The 20705-nt window shown below is 42.7% G+C and overlaps 1 protein-coding gene across 4 annotated transcripts in view; it reads left to right on the top strand.

Annotated features, from left to right (window-relative positions):
• Positions 1-20705, top strand: part of ARID1A (AT-rich interaction domain 1A) — a 126380-nt gene that overhangs the window by 17091 nt on the left and 88584 nt on the right. For all 4 annotated transcript variants that reach the window (XM_081868623.1, XM_081868625.1, XM_081868624.1 and 1 more), the window contains one exon: positions 16049-16121. The gene's annotated coding sequence lies outside the window, so the exon portion shown is untranslated. The remainder of the gene's footprint in view (positions 1-16048; positions 16122-20705) is intronic.

Consider the following 20705-nt stretch of genomic DNA (forward strand, 5'->3'; position numbering starts at 1 on the left):
CGCAAAACGAATTTCCCTATGGGCTTGCTTCGCAAGACGAAATGTCTTGCGAGTTCCTGCGGGGTTTTCCCCCTTTTTCCCCCTTTTCCTAAGCCCTAAGCCGCTTATCAGCTGATCCGCTAAAAGCCGCTAAACCGCTAATAGCGCTAATCCGCTAAGCTGTCAATGGGCTTGCTTCGCAAGACGAAAAGACCGCTATTGTGATGGCCTGGGATTCCGATTCAGAGGCTGAACCAGAGGAATCCCGGCCTGCACAGGAGTCCCCGCCTCCAGGGCCGGCTGAACTGGGGCAAGGCCTAGATTCTGAGGAGCCTGCACCTGTGTCAGATCCTCAGGAGCAGGCACCAGGTGAAACCATTCTGGCCCCAGAGGTGCTTGAGGACTCAGTATCTACAGGTGAGCCTCCTCCGGGGCCCAGTAACCCTTCAGCCTCTCCTGAACTGCAGAGGCTTAGGGCAGAGAGGCGAAGGGAACTGGTTGCTCCCAGGAGGAGTGCTCGCCTTAAGGCCAGAGGAGGCGGGGCTCCTGGGGGCCGGGACCGCCCCTGGCCTTAGAAGAAGATAAAGGTCAGTCAGCCCGGTCCCAGGTTGCGGGAGCAACGTCGTTGTTGGCTTCAGATCTTCCAGTGTTCCTGTTCCCTGCCCGGCCTCCTGCTCCTGACCTTCCAGCGTTCCTGTTCCCTGCCCGGCCTCCTGCTTCTGACCTTCCAGCGTTCCTGTTCCCACCCGGCTCCCAGTTTCGGATCTCGCCTCTCATCTTGTGAACTCTGACTACGATCACGGTACCTTCCCCCCGGGACCAGCACAGCTATACGAAGAGCCTCCCGGAACGGATTAATTTGATCTTGCGAGGCACCACTGTATACAGAACATAAGATTTTTTCTTGCACATTATTGAACACTCCCAATATTTCCCCCAGTTTTATAAATACTTTCTCTCTAAGGAAAATTCTGACACAGCTACATGCTTCTGCTACCGCAAAACTACAAATGCTCAAAACAAGCTATCTCTAAAAAGCAAAATATTATTACCATATATTTAGCAAAAGCTAGTGTTTACCACCATCAAAGGCTATGAAAAGTTTGTTCTATTTACCTGTCTGTTGGCAATGTAACTATGAAAAATCTAGTGAACTCCAGGGAATAAGCAACATGTCAAGGGCAGAGCCTTACTGGTTTCAGTAGCTATACAATTAGCCAAAACATAAACCTTAATTATTCATAATTTTCCATTGGGCTGCCATATACACCATAGCGTTTGGTTCTTGGGTGAAAAATACAGAATGTGGCATTCTGTACTATGCTGATTTCTCAACTAATACTGAAGGTGCACACAACCCCAAATGTTGGTGTGACAAAGTGAAATTTGTTTACACATCAATTTTAATACCTTAAATACAAAAAGATAATACCAAAATAATACAGTCTTACATCACTTTGTTTATAAATGAGAGGTAGCTAACCTGTAGCACTCCAGATGTTGCTAGACTACAATGCCTTTCATCCCTGACCCTAAGCCATGCTGGCTGGGGTTGATGAGAGTTATAAACATAGTATGTAATTATTTAACTGTATCCACAATTGAGTGGTAGTTGCCTTAATACCATATGGTAGAGCTGGCCCTGATGTCAAGTCACTAAGAATGCTCACACTTCCTTTCAGAGTTGCATTGTTTATATTCAATTGTAAGCTGCCTTGAATATAGCAATTTTAAAATCAAAATAAATAGAAGGGAGCATTTTACAATTTCTCCTAATATCACAGCTGTTGAGGAGAGACCTCGTCTTGTTCCATAATGCTAATGATGCAAGAGCTGCAGAGATTTTTGAAAGGAAGGATTGATGGGCAGGAAGGAGTGCTTAACCTTTTTCTCTTGCTTGCTGATTTTACCTTGCAAACCCCCTACAAGCAATGTTTAGCCTGTTGTTCTCTTGTTATAACCCAGAATAAAGCCCCTCTAGGGTAAAAGCAGTCTCTCAGGCTATTTGGCAGCAGGATTGAAGTACATGAGTAAAAACACCTTCTCCTCCCATCTCTTGATTCACCAACCAAACCCCACATCCATGGGCATAGCAGGGAGGGGCAGGTTCCCCCCTAAATAAATAAAAATAAATAAAAATACTTAGCTAACTGAGGTTCTGCCCCCCTAACAAAACGCCTGCGCCTCCTAACAAAAACCTTGCCTACGCTCATGCCCCCACGTTTGTGTCACCTTAGCAAATGTGGTTTTGGGAACACATGTTTGGCAAGGTGGCGTGTAGTTCCACCTTCCTACAAGAACTCTTTCCGGGTATAGATATGGCAACCTATTTTGTGCTTAGAATCTTTTATCAACCCTTCCCCATATTGTTCTGTGCATTGTGTATGTGTAATTTGAAACATTTTGGCCTTCAGTTTGTGCATATGTAGTGAGTTTTATAACATTTTAATACCGGTACTTCCTAATAATGGGCTTTAAAATTGAAACAATGGCAGATGTTTAGCTAACATATACTGCCATATCTTGAAAGATCAAGAAGGGTAGGGAATACAGTCATAATTCCTCAAAGCTGATAAATTTTCATTAAATTTATTATTGTTTCTCCTGAATCCAAGTGCTCTCTCCTAGTGCACAGTATAAACATGTTTACTTAGAAGTAAGTCCTACCAAATTTACTGGCTTTCATATCATAGTAAGTATTCTTAGGACTGTATCATTGGTGAAAGAAAGCAGGATTTCTCTTCTTAGTAATACTCCATTCCTGTTAGCTCCTTGTCCATATTTTCTGTCTGTTTCATTTTGTTTGGAAAATGGCAGGGTAGAATGTGTTTGGTGTAACCTTAATCCTGACCAGCATCTGGGCTCTGTTTAAAAAAAAATAAAGCAGCTTCGAACAGAGGCTTCTGTATACATTTGCATGCTTTAAGTATAGAATGAACATTTTAAGATCCAGAACAAAATATGTGATATTTTCTTTTGTCTGGAAACAAAGGCTATATCCAGATTTTATTTTTTTATTATTTTAATGTAAATGAAATGTAACTGTGGTATACAGATGAATATGAATTCTCTTGTACATCAGATGTTATCAAGATTAGCATTCTCAAACATGATACCCATTGCAATCCCATGCACACTTTTCTGGGAGTAAATACTGTATTGAACATAGTGGGGCAAGTAGACATGCAGAAAACTGCACTGTAAATAACTTTGTTCTTTTTTGTTGTTTGTGCTGTGTTTTAATCTTATTAATTCAGAACAGAAACTGTATGAGAAGGACACATGTTTAAATTTGAAATGTACATCATGACCAATCTATGGTTTGCATTTGTGTTATAAATCAAATTAAGCCTTGTGGGCAAAAGCAACCTCATACTCCAGTGCTACTCCCGCATATTTAGGAATAAGCTCCATTAGTCAGTGGGTTTTATTCTTGACAGTAAATATATAATATTCAACTGATCAAATACAAGAGAAAATGATAAAGAAGAATAGAGGGTTTTAAAAAAAAAGAAAAAGAAAACGTTGATCATTCAGGGGCACTTAACTGAGAATTTTCACATTTAAGGTACTGATAACAAATTTCACTCCTCTGTTATAGTTTTACTTCAGCCTTCACAAGCTTTTCCTATCAAATGTGCAAAGACCCAAGTTTCAGTAAATAACACAGAATAAGATGTTGACAATAGCTTTCTGGGACCCTAAGATCTTTCCTGGCACAACACTGTGACTACCCTAAGAACCAGGAAGTCCTTGGTTTTCAAATTTTACCCGCTTTCATTGTGTACACTTTCACAAGCCCACTCTGTGATGCAGTGGTTTGAATGTTGGAGTAGAACTGGGGAACCCAAGTTCAAATCCCAACCATATGACTGTGGGCCAGTCACAAAATCTCAGCCTAACCTAGTGCATCACAGAGTTTTGTGTGATGATAAAATATAGGAGAGGGCCATGCACAGTGCCTTGAGCTTTTTGGTAGAAAGGTGGAATATAAATAAAATAAATCAGTAAGCCTCAGTAAGCCCCACAATCTGTATGATGACTGTACAGGCCTGCCTTAAAGGTTGTTTGAGGCTTACAACAAGGTAGTGAATGTTGAAGGACTTTGAACACTTTAAAGTACTTTATAAATTATTTTTCTTCTTATTACTTCCAGACTATTGGCTTTATAAGCACAAATATGGCACAATATCCAGGCATTGTTCTCAAGGAAGTCATTTTGTTGTATTACTGTGAAGATGCAGTTATTTTTCTATCTAGTCCAGTTATTGTGATTTGAAGTGTTGCCTAGAAAGTGGTTATGCAAGTGTTATGGGCACTATAATGCATGTACCAACAGAGACAATTTCTCATGTTGGGATCCTAAAAGTGGTATGCTCAGCTTGAGATTAAGGAACTAGTATAGGCACTAAATTCAATTAATTGAAGGCAAGGTTTAGCAATGGGCCTCTAGATTGTGTCCAACTTACATCCTCCCATCTGTCAGCAAAGCTGCATCCAAGCCAATCTGAATGGTTGTCAGAAAGGCTCAATATAAAACTCTTCAAAATAACTAGGCGGACATCTATCTATAATAAATATTGACTTTCTAGCTGATAACCTGGATAAACTCTGGACATAGCAATCCTATATTCATATTAAGCTTGGACTGGAGGGATACTACTGTTATGCTAGCAGATCAGCTGCCATATCCAATACATGCTCAGCCTGGGATGGGATGACGGACAAGTAGAAAATACAAAAGTAGTAGCAAAACAACAGACATGCCTCAGCATCTTTGGAACCACTGCCAGAGTCCCTCAATCAGGGACTGTGGTCATAACAACACCCATATCTAGTGAACTCATGGCAAAGGGAAGATGTTCCCAGTACATGCCCCTGCACCACCACACACACAACATGCAAACTTTGCTGCATTGGATACCACTCACAGTGTTTGCACTCCATCAGCTCCAGTGGCTCAGTCAGCAACAACTATTCTGCTGGTTCCTAGGCATTCCTTCAGTAAAGGTTCAAATTCCTTTATGTTGTACACAGTCCTTATTTTGGAACACAGCACATACATTGGTGAGGAAAGGGAGCCTACACAGCACAGCTCTCACCTAGCTCATTGGGCAGGACACCTGCACAGAGCACACAATGTCTTCTTGGAATGAGGGTTTAAAGTGCATCTAGAAAGTGGGGAGGGAGACTCTTTAGAGCACTGGTTTTCAACCAGTGTGCCGTGCCACTGTGCCTTGAATAATGGTCAGGGGTGCCATGTGCAACACTGGCCTCTGTCCCTCTTTCTTTCCCTCCCTCCTCTGATGCTCTCTCGTGTCTCTGCCTCCCAAAGGCTTGCATGGCTGTTTGTTGCAGCAGCCCAGGCTACAAGCTCCCCAAGCTGGGGCAGCTCAGAGACCAGGGATGGCAGAAGCAGCTGTATGGAGGACTCCCAAGGAGAGAGGAGAGGAAAGGAGACTGAGGCAACACTCCACAAGGGAGGGTGTTCAAAAAAGGGTGAGAGGCTGCCAGCTGTGCAAGCAAGGGTTGACATAGCTGGACTCCTGAGCCCCACAGAAGTGCCACAGAAAGAATGTAGTTGGTTAAGGGAGCCGTGGACTTAAAAAGGTTGAAAACCTCTGCTTTAGAGAAAAAGCCAAAGGGAGGAGTCAGGAGTGGCAACAAAGAGAGACTGAGTCAGCCGTGGTCACCCTGATTGATGACCGTTGAAGGGAGTGGGATGGGAGAGTGTGACCTTGCTCCTGCTTCTTGATCTTTCATTGACTTTTGATACCATTGGCCATGGTATTCACCTGGATCAGCTCTGGGGAATGGGAACTGAAGGCACTGTGTTAAATTGGTTCCAATTGTACCTTCAGGATCATGTCCAGACAAAAGCATTATATGAGTGCTTTTTTGTCCCTTGGCAGCTATGCTATCTTATCTCCAGTACTATCTATGAAGCCACTGGGATTGGTTAAGGTGCTGTCATTAACCAATAACCCTCAGCTTTATTTCTCTATGGCAGGAGTGTCCAACAGGTCACTTGCAATCTACTGGTTGACCCCCTCCCCCAATAAAAGCTCAACAACTTCGGCTTCGGCTCATCCTCCCCTCCAAAAAAGGTCAACAACTTTGATGGGTAGATCCCTGCCAGTTTTTTTACAGTGGGAGTAGATCGCAGTCTCTTGAAAGTTGGATGTGCCTGCTCTATAGCATCTGAATTGGGTAAAGTCCCTTGACTAGTGCTTGGATACAGTGGTGAGATGGATGAGGGAAAAATAAGCTGAGTTTGAATCCTGGCAAGATGGAGGCAATGTGGGAGAGTGGTTCTTGTGTCTGATAAATAGGTCAATTGCCTAACCTGGATAGGGTTGCACTGCCCTTGAAGGAGCAGGTTCACAGGCTGGAGGTGCTTTTGTGTCCAGCTTTGTCACTGGAGACCCAGGCAGCCTCAGTGACTGGTACCAGTTGTGACTGGTACAACAGCTGCAACAATTCCCAGTCGGGGAAAGCTTGGCCACAGTAGTTCATGTATTGGTTACTTCATGATAGGATTACTGCACTATGCTGCATGTGGGGCTTCTCTTGCCTCTCCTTCCTCATCTTTCTCCCTCCCCATCATCCTCAACTGACTACCTAATATGCTCTGGCAGGAGTACCCACCCTACTTGTGTATTTTGAGAGGCCTGACCTATTATATTCCAAGAAATTTTAGTGAGCAGAGAGAGGAGAGGGCACTATTCCTGTCCTGAACCCATCAAGCACCCTACATGCCCTTCCTCTCAGTCCCATTCTGAGTTCATCTGAAGTAATATCACACTAGGATATGGGAAAGTGATCCCTATCTACTACTCCCAAAAAAACAAATCAAAGTGTTTACTGATCAGCACCCAAAATGCAGTAGATCCTGAAATGGGGTTGCAACAGTATCACCCCAGCATGGCTCTTGTGCTTTGGACAGTGACTTTATAGACAGCAGGGCAGCTGGTGCCGTGTCCCTTATGGCACCAGCTCATTTAGAATTTGCATGTATCATAACTATCCTGGAGCTTGCAGCAGCACAGCACTTTTCCTGGACCAAGTAGGTTAGCCCCACAGGAACAGTCAGGAGCATCCTTATTCAATATCTGCACAGAACAGGGTTTGGGGAGGATTGTCTACCTATGGGAGTGGGACCAGGGCTTTTTTTCAGCTGTAACTCAATGAAACTCGGTTCTGGCACCTCTTAGGTGGGCGCCATTGCCATTCTAAGAGAACAAGTGAGTTCATGGTGAGTTCCCGCACATCTTTTTCTAGAAAAATAGCAGTGAGCAGGACCTGTGGGGAGAGGGAGAGACAACAATGAGTAGCAATCAGCAGCTGTCCTGAACCTAGACACACAGTAGGTGATTCTGAGAGAGTGAGCTTAAACTGAATGGTGATACTTGGGTACTCTGCCAGTGCTCATGCCTCAGCCTCCCCATTGCAGTGACTATGAGTTTTCCCTCTCCCCCTTTGTGGGTTTTTAATGAAACACTGTGTGTCCAGTGACTATTTGTTCTCCTACATGCTGGTCTATGATCCAACAAGGATTATAGGACTCTCCTTTCTTGTAGGTTTTTAAGCAGAGATTGAATGGCCATCTATCATGGATGCTTTAGCTGGGATTCCTGCATTGCAGGGAGTTGAACTAGATGGCCCTTGGGGTGCCTTCCAACTCTACAATTCTCTGATTCTAAGGCAAAAAGTGCCAGCAGTGACAGTGGTTGAAGTGGAGCACCTGGTCTTTGCTGCAGAGACCTTAACTGCATGTGTGGATGAGTGCATCTCCTGTGTGGGACACTACTTTCTACTCCGGGGGGGGGGAGTTCAAACAAAACCTAGTAGTCACATATGAGAAAAAAAGGGTGGATGGGTGGGTATGTGGGAGAGAGAGAAAGAGAGATAGGAGACAGTTGCAGCAGTTGTATATTACAGTGTGTGTTCCGCTTTCCCTTGTTTATCTATGTGGGGTGCTCTGTTCTGACTAGAGATGGGTGAATCTGTTAGTTTTGTTTCTTTCAGTTTCTCAGTTTCCAGATCTTAAAACAAAACAAATTCCTTCCAGTAGCACCTTAAAGACCAACTAAGTTCTTGGTATGAGCTTTCGTGTGCATGCACACTTCTTCAGATACACTTCTTCAGTGTATCTGAAGAAGTGTGCATGCACACGAAAGCTCATACCAAGAACTGACTTAGTTGGTCTTTAAGGTGCTACTGGAAGGAATTTGTTTTGTTTTGACTATGGCAGACCAACACGGCTACCTATCTGTAACTGGAACTCCAGATCTTAAGTTCAGTTACCAGTACTTGGCTCCAAAATTGTATTGCAGAATTTAGAGAAGTGTTAATTTTGAAATTCACAGAGCCTCGGGGGTGCTGCTGGGGGTGCCACAGCTGTGATGTATAATGGAAGGTGAGAGGTGGGGTTGGTGTCATATTTTGGCATCACATAGGGCATCACTGAAATTTGAGACCCCAAGGTCTGCCATTGGTTCTGCTGGTGCATCTGTCATGGTGGTGGTTTATCTGGCTAGTGTAGGGGGGCTTCCACAAAATCCTAAAGCCCTTCAGGTGGTATAAGTCCAGTACAGTGCCTTTAAGCTATACCATATTCAGTAATCTTTTTAAAGTAGTACAGGGAGCAAAATTGTTTGGCCTCCTGGGAGAGGGAGTTCCATAATCAGGGTGCCGTCACCCGGAAGAACTGACTCATTATACCCATTACAGTTAAAGAGGGGGAATCTGAGTCCTATAAAGTGACATTAACATTTGGGGGCCATTTTCTCATATATTCTGAACCCAATCCATTTTAGGGCCTCAAAATGAAAACTAGTAGTGTGAGCTGACCCCAGAATCCAGTGGAGTTCTTTCACCACAAATGTTATCGACTTCGTTTGACTGACTGACTTACTAACCAACTGATGTTTTTGGACAGCTTTCAAAGACAGTTATACATACAGTGTGTTAGATTAGTTTAATTTAGAGGTTAACAAGGAGTGTATAATGGTAGCCAAGTCACCATTCACTGGTATAGGCCACTAAGGCTTACAAAACAAAGGTGGTAAAAGGAGCTGGGGAGATGTTGCAGTTTAAATTGTGAGCCTTTGGGCTTGTGTTCAGCTGCCACATGCGTTCCAGTATCTGCCTGGGTCAGGGGACAGTAACTTTTATTTCTATGAAGAGCCACTGACACATGGGAACAGCAAATTTGAAGGCAGTGGAGTTTTTGGTGGAGTTTTAGGAATGGGTGAAAATGTCAATTTCAGGTTTTCTCTGTTTCTTGTTTACCTTATTGTTTTTTTTAGTTTGGTTCTCCACATTTCCTCATCAGTTTTTCTCATACATACATATGTGTTTGTGTGTGTGTCTTCATGAAATTCACCAGCATTTCTGTGTGCATTTCTCCTTATGTACGCATTTTTGAATGTGATTTTGCCATGTGTGTGTGTGTTAAAACACACACACACACACACACACACACACACACACACAGAGAGAGAGAGAGAGAGAGAGCTTCATATTCAGCATTGCTCGGGAATTCTGAGAAGCAAAAAATCAGTACAGTGGTACCTTGGGTTACAGATGCTTCAGGTTACAGACTCCGCTAACCCAGAAATAGTACCTTGGGTTAAGAACTTTGTTTCAGGATGAGAACAGAAATTGTGCTGCAGCAGCGGGAGGCCCCATTAGATAAAGTGGTACCTCAGGTTAAGAACGGATCTCCAGAATGAATTAAGTTTTTAACCTGAGGAACCACTGTACAGAGAATATCAGTGTGCATTGAAAAGATCAGTTGGCCATTCAAAATTGCATTAAACTTAGGTGTGAGCAGTTTCTCCACTTGTTCCGTGCTTTATGGGTCCAATCATGGCCTTTGTCCCACTGCTTTCCCCTTGAAAACCTGCTCTTTAGATCTAAATCGGAATAAATGGCAATCTGCAGAAAACCTAGCTGCCATTTGTTCCTATTCAGTGCTAAACCGCAGGTTTTCTTGGAGGGAAGCATTGGGACAAACAGAGATGTGGATAAGTCCTTTAGATGAAAACTTGCTCCTTGACCACAGGAACCACCGTGCCAAATTTGGTGATGCTTAAGAGGTGCCCAAATATATACTGAATAGACAAACAAATGTGAATTATACCACACAAGCAATTTCCCCTACTATAATGTATTTTTATTGTTATTTTCACTAATATATGCATTTATGCACACTTCCCCCTAGTATATGCTTTTTGTGCCCATTATTTGGTTGGAGAACTGCATTACAAAATTCAGAGAAGTATTAATTTCTAAGTATGTATGTCTGTATTTTGATTCACATACTGTTTCAGGAAGTGCAATTTAGGTAGAGTTACCTTTAAATGAGAACTGGATCAAATTTCTCCCTCATAGTCCTCCCCACCCCGTTCTTTCTGTCACACCTTTCCCATCAAATAGAACCTGCAGTCTTAAAATTCATGTGCACTTCTCACTACCCATTCTTTCTACAGTTGTTCCACTCTCAGGCTCCTGCCTTTGAAAGGCCACAGGTTCCCCACCTCTGCTGTATACATTTTAGATGGGAAAGGATGAAGAGCTTCTAAAAGAAATGGTCTGGCTTTTCAAGCAAGTCTCAGACATAGTTGTTCTCTTTCTGCAAAGTAGGCAGCATTCTCCTATATGTTTATTAGATGGTTCCTTAAGCAACTATTGTCTTTTGGATGACTGCAGTTCTATTTGTGCATGTATATCATATGTGTCATGATGTATTAGAAATGTGTGTGGGGTAAAATACAATCACTGTTGTTTATGAGAACACAGTATGTGGTGTAGGTTGGGCTTTTTCCTCATTGTCTTCTGTTCAAATGGCTCTGTTTATACACAGTGCTTCCAAAGCACTGCTGAAGAAGGAAACCAAATGAACCAACCTGCTGTTATCCAGATCTGATACTCAGTTGACAATAAGTATTAGAGAAGAAGGGGGTGGTATGATGTGATATCATAACTTGTTCTCATTTGTCAGGTGCTCCACGAATCACCCCCTCCAGTGCAGAAGAACAGGCCTTCCTTAGTTGCTTCTTGTAACATGGAGGGGGGACTTTTAAAATCCTCCTCTCAGCATATAGATTTAGATGTGGCAAATAGAACCTTAAAAACACAGTCTCTGTGTTGGCTTTTCCCATTAGTTTCGACTCTGCTTAACAATATTTATTTTATGACATTTATATCCCACTCTTCCTATCAGTGAGCAAAAGGTAACATGCATGGTTTTCCTCCCTATTTGAGCATCACAACAACTGTGTGAGGTGAGGTAGGTTAGGTTGAGAACTCGTGACTGAACCTAAGTCATCCAGTGAGCTTCAGATTTGAACCTGACCTGAGATTTGAATGTGGTATTTGAACCAAAAAGGCTTACCCATGCTTAATGTAGTTTTGAGCACATATTTCTGGATAAAACTGTAGCTGAGCCTAAGCACTTGCAACTGAAGCAACTGCTTATTCTTTCCCTGCTTACTGCCATCTTCAATCTGCTGTTACTTTTGAGTTGAATTTTATATTGTAAGCTCTTTGGGACAAGGACATGACCTCTTGTAATCTGTAAAGCGGCATATACAGTGGTACCTTGGGTGTCAAACTTAATCTGTTCCGGGAGTCCATTTGACTCCTGGAATGGTTCGAAAACCAAGGCGCGGCTTCTGATTAGCTGCAGGAGCTTCCTGCTCTCAATCAGAAACCATGAAAGCCACGTTGGACATTCAGCTTCAGAAAAATGTTCACAAATCAGAACACTCACTTCCAGGTTTACGGCGTTTGGAATCCGATTTGTTCAGGAGCTGAACCGTTTGACAACCAAGGTACCACTGTACATTGATTGTGTTATAAATTGAGGATTTCATGGTAATGCCAGCAGTGCTCTGGAGTGATGCTATGTTGGGCATTGTGGGAAATGTGTTAATAATAATGGCTTATTGCCTCCTGATGTGTGGCAGGGGTGGGGTTGGGATGGTGGGGACAGTTGTCAGTGCTGGGTTGACTGGGTGCTAGGGCCCAGCAGCTGACTGAGGTTGCTGTGTGCTAATGCTGGCCCTGAATGCTAGTTCTGATTTCTAAGAACTTAAATACAGTGACAATTGTACTTTGCAAAGGAAATACTGGGTCCTGATAAATGTTAAGGGTTAGGCTATAAATAACATTCTATAGGTGGAGACTAATATGTATGAATGAATGGATGTTGAAGTATACCTCCTCAAGTATGAAGTAATCTAGGATGACTTCTAGACTCAAACAAGACTTTTAGAAATCACATTGTTAAATTCCTGATGTGGGACAGGGGTTTCATAAACCTCTAGCCAGTGTTATCACACATGAATTGTTGATATATACTCACCATCAGTTATAGTAGAGAGGTTTATATCTAGGGACTGTTGTGTTTGCCTGTGTGTGTACTGGTAATAAAACAAGATTTATTTTTAATTGGCCATTAAAGCTAGATGGGTTTTTAAAATTCAGAATATCTCACTGGTCTGATCTTGGTTCCATGATGAACTGTTCTGTGTTTACCATACTATAAAATGACAAGAGTTGCCTCTTCTCCCTGTTCTTGTTCATTCTAAGTTCAGCATCACTAGAACTAGATGTTGGATTACTCACTTTTGCATTTATAAAATTCTACATTATTATGAATGTGCAGAGGTCACAAAACAAGCACACTGAAGCTTAAAACCCGAATCATACACTTGGCAGTGTCTGTACTCATACTTTTCAAGCTTCTTCAGTTTGCATTCCCCTTTTGAGCCCCTGCAGGTTGAGAATTATATTACAGGAACTGAATGTGCCGCATGCTCCGCTCCATCTGACTCTACTTAGATCCAGTTCATATTTTGCATTTCACCGGCTAGGACTGGTAAAATAATAGATTTCCTTGACTCAGATTCAGTCCACTTTCTTGTCTTTTAATATGCAGCTCAAAGTTTTGGAACTCACTGTAAAATTATAATCAGACATTAGCGCCAAGGTTTAGCAACCTGCTGAGTCCTTAACATGTTACATTTCTGAGAACCATGTTGTTAACTTTAATGAAGAGTATGTTCACATTTAAAATCCATGCCACTCTTTGAGCGTTGCAGCTTGTGTTCAGCAAATGCTCAAACTCCACATCAGTTTTTGCTATAACATTTTCTCTTCATGTCCCCGAGTACCATTCTGTCAGTACTGGGAGTGGGGGAGAGTAGGAAGGTTGATAGATCTTGGTGGTACCGAATAACAATTTCAGCACAATTATTGCAGCTTTTGTTATACAATCAGGAATTCAACATAATCTATTTTATTTGGAAATTATTTTGATCTCTCCTAGTACTCTAAGAACTGTATTAGGATATTTTATAGGAGATGATGCACAAAAAGTAGGTAACAGCATACATCTAAGGCATTGCATATTTATAATGTAGCTTCAAAACTACTTAGTATCCACTTGGCTTATTCTGCAAAGTAACCCAACCCTCTTTTGACTCCATTCCACAGCTTGTAACTCACTCTATTAATTATAAATAATAGATGGATCTCCTGTTCTTGGTCCTGTGGTATATCAGAATGCTGTGCATTTTAGTCAGTATTTGTCTTATATTTTCTTTCCTTTCCTCCTCTGTTGTTGCTTTCAACCTTGGAAGCATTTATTGTTGAAATGTTATCCTGTTCCTGAAGATCACTCCATGCCATGTTTGCAGACTGCTTAGGGGCCAGGGATAATGATAAGGGGTATGTGTGTGTATGTGCACTGCATGAGGGAGACAGCGTGTCCCAATCCTGTTTCCATGTCAACGATTCAGTCCACATTTGCCATCACACAGTTGGCAGAACAGGTTTTTTTTTTATGAGAGAAACCCTATTCCCCTCTTTTTTAGCATCCTAATCTATACCAGGTTTCCTAAACTGCCTTGGTACTATGTTAAATGGCAGGACTACTTTCATGAAACTCCACTTAATAGCAGCCAACCTAGTGGTGGTGGTCTGTACTGCCATCTGGGAGACTTAAGTTAGCTGAACTATGATAGCAAAGCAAGTAGGAACTGGCACTGCTGTGGAGGCCATGTGCTCAGTAAATAACAAGAAGACAAGGGGGGGAAAGTGCACCATGTTTGTGACCAACTGTCCTGCTAAGAAAGGAGGAGCTGGCTCCCTGTGGTCTCTGCCTTCTGCCTTCCTCCTTAAGCTTCTAGTTATATTATGTTATTATTATTTTTCTATTAAAATAGGCATAAGCTGTCATTCATCAGCACTGTTTGCAGCAATATAAAATAATAAGCACAAAGTTAAAATACAACACAAAATAGGGCATCACTGAGGGTTAAAAAAAAACCTTTCCAAGCCTAAGGCCCCAGAGTCAATCCCTAGCGCCTTCAATCCCTTTCTGAGACCTGAAGAGCTGCTGCCAGTCAATGTCATTGGTCTCCAACTGGAGGATCAGGCCCTATTACTGGGTCACAGCCTGATTTAAGGTATGTCACAACAGAAGCACAATGTTGTTGTTGAGATATAAGAAATGGGTACCAAAATACATTCTACATCCAAAGAGGTAGAAGGCCACTGATGTAGACAGTGTTGCACTCAATGGCCCAATGATCTAGCATAGTATAAGAAACCTTCCTATCTTCCTTTCCCCTCAAAAAAGGACAATGTGGTATAGTGGTTAGAATGTCGGGCTAGGACATAGACAAAGAGATTGAGGTTCTCCACTCAGCTATGAAACTGACTGAGTGACCTTGAGCCAGTCACTATCTTTTAGATCTGATTGTGCCGAACTTGTCATGAATTAAATATTCATATGCAGTATTATAGACCTCATTAAAGTGGGAAGTGATGCCATGCTAAATTATGATCTGCAGTCATGAGTTCACACAATTTGACTTCTAGACTTAGCCTACCATCCATACCCTTCTCTTTGCTCTATGCAAATTCAGTTGATGACAGCCCTCTCTCATTCCACTTTTCTGGCTTTTGGCATACCTTCCCCTAAGAACAAAACAAAACTCCTTCCCTCACACTATCTCCTTGAAATCAACTACTGTATATTTAAAGGGGTTTCCAAGATTTGAAAAAGCTCCCAGTTTGTATTCCTGTCTTTTATCAGCTTGCTTCTGTCCTATTGCTTTTGATCAAATCTTCACCTTGATCCATGTTGCCAACACTGTGATTCTAAGTCTACTCTTGGAAGCAAATACAACTGAATCTGCTAAGTTTATTTTCAAGTAAATGTTTTAAGCCTTCTAAGCAGATGCCATGCTACTATGTGTTCTTGTACCAGAATCTAGCTTTCTGCTGAAACAAAATACATATTCAGTAGTAACAGCAGACATAATAGTACTCATTCTGTAAGAAGATTATTAGGTTTGGGGAAGAGGATTGGTTGAATGAAATAAATGGTCACAGAATCATAGAACTGGTGAGTTGGAAGGGATCCTGAGGGTCATCTAGTTCAACCCCCTGCAATGCAGGAATCCTGCCAACGGGGGGGGGGGGGGGCTTGAACCCCCAATCTTCTGGTTAACAGGCAAATGCACTGACCCATTGTGCCACAGAGAGCCATTTTTCAAATCCCAGTGTTTGGAATAAATAGAATGCTTCAGTATTTTTACTTTTCAAATCAAGGGTTGCATTTTCCTAGATTTGTACGGAACTCAACATACTGAGTGGCTGATGCTGACTGGCATCTTTGTGAGCACAAATGTTTGAACGTAGTCATAACTGTTTCATTTTTAAAATCCCATTTCTATAATTTTATTTATTTATTTTACTTATTTTGTAGAATCTGCCTTTATAGCAAAAGGTCTGTGCTGTCTTACAGCTTGCAATGTGGAGTCAGAATCACTACATATTGACCTTTGATGACTTACATCCCAGTTTTCTGCTATGGATGGAACTCCCTATGGGATCTATTCTATTATGCAGATATACCAGATGTAGCACATATGGTTTAAATGTTTTGTTCTGAATTTTATGTTACTCCCCCTGTGGAACCTTGAACATGCCATAAATGTACGAAAACAGCATATTTACACATTATTTTCTTTCTTATATTTATAACCAGCTTTTCAGCCAAGATTGGCTCTCAAAGCAGCTCACAACAATGATCATCCATCACGAAGATACCATGGAAGATAGTAAGTATGCATGAGTATGTGTATATCTTGCAGACTCTTTAGATCACTGCTACAGTGTAATTATTAGATAGATGATGCCCTTAAAAGAGCAAAGCTACTTTAGAACAGTAGCTTGATCTGGTGGTGTTAGTATTGTCACCGAATTAGAAAAATCTTACAGCACAATCCTATCCATGCCTACTTAGAAGCAAGTCCTATTGAATTGAATGGGGCTTGCTCCCAGGTAAGTGTGGTTAGGATTGCAGCCTCTGAGTAGACCATGGTTAGGATTGTGCTGTTGAGTAATGATAAGAGTGGTAATCTAGTTTTTAAATCTACCTAAATTTGTATATGAATAAAACAATGGTTTTGAAGAGAAATATGTTATGCTCATGAATGCATATGGAAGGGGTGTTCCATTCCTGTGTGAGAGTGATTAATGGTGGGTGCCTTTCTAGCCAAAGTAGGTAATTACTTAATGTATCTGAGTAAAGGTTGCAGTCCTAATTAAAAATGAGCAGTGGGTTGTCCAAATGGAACATAGGAAGCTGTCTTATACCATGTAAAACCATTGGTCCATCTCATTCAGTATTGTCTTAACTGATTAGCAGTATCATTCCAGGGCAGGCAGAGGCAAACTCAGCCATCCAGATGTTTTGGGACTACAACTCCCATCATCCCTAGCTAACAGGACCAGTGGTCAGGGATGATGGGAGTTGTAGTTCCAAAACATCTGGAGGGCCAAGTTTGCCTGTGTCTGTTCCAGGGTTTCAAACTGGAGTGTTCCCAGCCCTACACCAGGAAATGCCAGAGATTGAACCCAGGAACTTTTCAATGTAAAACACGTGCTTCAGCGTTGACCTATGGCTCAGTAATTAGAAAAAAGCCATTGGCTATACATCTAGGAAACACCTAGGTTTTTGTGGAACATCTATCCTGTGCATGTCCATGTTGGAAAGCATGTATTGGAAATTCATTACTGAAGAAGCATGTCTATCAGGGAAGCATTTGTCAACTGGAAGATCTTGGGGTGGGGAGGGGAAGGGAAGGGAAGGGAAGGGAGGTGCTATCTATTCTGTCCAAAATATATGAAAATGAGAAAGAGCTGTAGTTAGATGTATTTTGAGAGAACGGTTGGAATACCACTTCATATTTTTACATACTAGAAGCTTAAGTGAAGTAAGAGCAGTTTTTCAGTTACTCTAATGTTAGGGTAACAGGGAAATTGTAAAAAAAAATGTAGTTGCTGAAACTCAAAAAGAAGAAAGGTAACTACAAAATACAGGGGTACTTCCAGTTGTGGACGGGATCTGTTCTGGAGCTCTGGTCGGATCCTGAGGTTTCCACAACCGGAGGGAACGCTTCTGCACATGCGCATTCAACAAAAACCTGGAAATATACTTCTGGGTTTGCCACCTACGTATCCTGAAGTTTATGTAACCAGAGGGATATGTAAACCGAGGTACGACTGTACTGGTGCTGGGTATAGGGGGCGCTAGGAGTTCCATCTCCCTCAATATTTTGAATCAGGGGGCCCAGATCCCCAATATTGAGGGAGTCAACATCCCCTGCTGTCGCCAGGTGCCCTCCGCACAACCCAGCCCCCACCCTGGAGCTGGGAGGGGGCTAGGATGAGCAAAGGCGAAGATCACCCTCCGCGTGTCTTGCCCCTGCAGGGAGCCCAGCGCTGCAATCCTCCTCTCCACCTGATGCCACATCGCGGAGGCAGGACACCTGTGCAGCCTGGTGCGTAATCGCTCACGCGCTGGGTGGGATGCATCAAATGATGCCCCCCCCCCAATGTGGGGGGCAAGTCAGTGCCCCTGCTACAAAATATTGCCTTGCATTATGAATGCTTGATAGACATATATTTTATGAATCAAACTACACTATGGTCTTGTTTGCATATCACAGTAAGCCAAGCTATGTCTTACCAGAACTACCGGGTACATGAGTGTGTAGAACATGAGAGTGGAACCTGTAGCCAGCCACAATGGCTAACCCAATACCTATGGAAAGCATGTAAGCAACAGCACTCCCCCCACTTTTGATTCCCATCAACTAGAGGTAGACCATACCCATCATGGCTAGTAGGCATTGATAGCCTTATCCTCCATGAATTTGTCTAGTGTTTTTTTCAAGCTATCACATTGATGGCTATCATTACAAGTTGAAAAAGAACACTATAAGTCCTGCCTCCAGCCCCATGCCTGTGGCATTTTGTAGCATTTATTTTTTCATGCATCTGTTTTGTTTAGTGGATGAGCACTCACCTGCTGTCCCACTCAGGCATGAGTGTTTTCATGGTAAGTGTTAAAAACAAAAACCATGCAAAACACTAGCAAGTATTCTTCCATGTCCTCCTCCCCTAAGCCAATGCCTCATTCGTTTGTGAACTTTTTGTTTCTTTGTTGTTGTTGTTCTTGGAGGTTATGAACTCCTGTTCCTGCATGGAAGGAAGGGGTGGAAGTAGCAGCCTTGGTTGAACCTAAAATGATGGGGCCAATAATGTGATGTGACCACAAGGCAAATGAAAATTCATGATAGTGTTGTGCACATATAGGGAAGTCTTAAGGACTTCTTTGAGCTGTGTCCAATTCTGGTCTACTAAAACTGAAGTGAAGAATTCACCCAGTGTGGTTATTGGCTTATTAGCTTAAAAAAGGAAGAGTGAGTTTGGATGAAAGGTCCTAGGTTCAAGAATAAACATATAGTTGGAATTATTATACCCAATGTGTGGCTGATAAACCCAACTATGAATAAAGACAGTAAATACTGAAGTAGGCTACAACTCTCCAAAAAGGTACAGCAAAAACTAAGTAGTAGTCTTCTAGTAAATAATTGTACTATCTTCCTGAATCAACCATGGGATAAAAAACCTAAGCTTTAACTTGAACTGGTTAACTGCATGAAGGGTGCTGTGTAATACTTTAGTGTTTCAAGATTGTTTACTGTTCTTCATATGAAGTCATAACTGGAGATATCTAACTCCAATTAATGTGGGTTAACTTGAAGAGGTTATTGGGTGAGTGGATTTGTAGAGTGCTGAGAAGACTTGGTGTATGGATTTCTGCTTTCCTGTCAAGTTTTATTGTGGTTTCTGTAGTAAGGAATTTCACCTGTCAGCTTGGCTGGTTAGCCTGTTGTCATGTGGTACACTTTGGTCTTTCCTTTTATGGCCCTTGTATGCTTACCTGAGCTATCTGAATTTGTTTTTACTACACATATTGCTCTGGTGAGGTGTACCTTGCATACTTCTGCTGTTGGCCTAATATAATCTGGATGATGAAGGCACCTAGTAGATGTTTAGATTTACCAGATCTCGTTTTGAGCGGTAGGGTACACACCTTGTACTCAACAAGAGACTAGCTTTGAACCTTGCACACTACATCTGGCACTGCTAATGCAGCATGGCATCAGAGCTCTGCACCCTGCAATCCATTGCAACATGGCAGGGGTTTGGGTGCACACTTCTGGTCTCACATGTTGTTACTGATGAAAGCTTATGGATAGAGGATGCTCCTGAATTCCCTGCAACCCTAAACAGTAATTCATAGAGAATTTAGTTCACTAGTTTTGCTTGAACAAAGTAACTAACCATTGTCATAGAATGGCTAGTGGGATAATGGATTTTGCTGCAATGGATTTCTTGCAACACAACTCTTAAGAATGTTTATGCAGAAGTAAGTCCCCCAGAGTTAAGTGGGATTTAGCCCAATTAAGTATCCTTGGAACTGCGTGTTTGATGTCTGGACTGCATGAAGTGTGAAAATGCATAAAATTGTCCTGGTTAAAAAGTATTAAACTGAACAGCCTACATTATTGGTAATAACAGTTGAAGTGGTGTGAATTTTCCACGATTTCTCTTGGGATATCCTCCTTGAAGTTTTGATCTATTCTAGTTGCCCTTCTACCAGTCCCTCTATGCGGTGCCTCGTTAATCCCTTCTGCCCTTAAAGGCACGAGTCCTGGCCTTTCTTGGTTGCGGGAGTCTTTGTGCCCTGAGCAAATGAGAGGAAGCACCGGAGCATTCGCTTGCGAGGCTTCTGAGAACTGGCGGGAATGGGGCTTTGCGAGCAGTTCTGTTCACCTAGCTTCCTCCAACCCGCCTTGTGTTTTGTCAGCAGAGAAGCTTCCTTTTGTGGCTCAGAGGCTGAGCTCGGCTCCCTTTGCCGCCGATCCGTGGCGGATTTTGCGAGCGGCAGGCTCCTGTTAGCTTCAAGCTTCAGCCTTGCTGAGTTGAAAGCGTCCAGGGCCTGGCAGCTCCTCCTTTGTGAGGGGGGAGGGGAAGAAAGCTCCAGTCCGGGCCATATTCCAGTCCGGGTTTGGCAGGCTGCCGCGGCGCTGGGTAAAATGGCAGTGCTGAGCCTCGTGTCGGAGTGAGCAGGACTCGGCGGACGAGAGTCGGAAGCTGCCGCCACTCGGCTCGCCTAGTCTAGCCTCTCCGGCCGCACCGCCCGGCTCCGAGAACGGGGGTCCGTCCGATCCTCCCTCGCCCGCCGTGTCCCCCTTCCCTTCCTCCTCTCCCACACTGGGAGCCCCGTCCTGCCCCCCTCCCCCTTTCCTCCTCCTCCCCCTTTCTCCGCCGGCTGCAACTGAGCGAGG

The sequence above is a fragment of the Podarcis erhardii genome (genome assembly GCF_964252035.2).
Source record: "Podarcis erhardii genome assembly, chromosome: 7".
Classification (NCBI taxonomy): domain Eukaryota; kingdom Metazoa; phylum Chordata; class Lepidosauria; order Squamata; family Lacertidae; genus Podarcis; species Podarcis erhardii.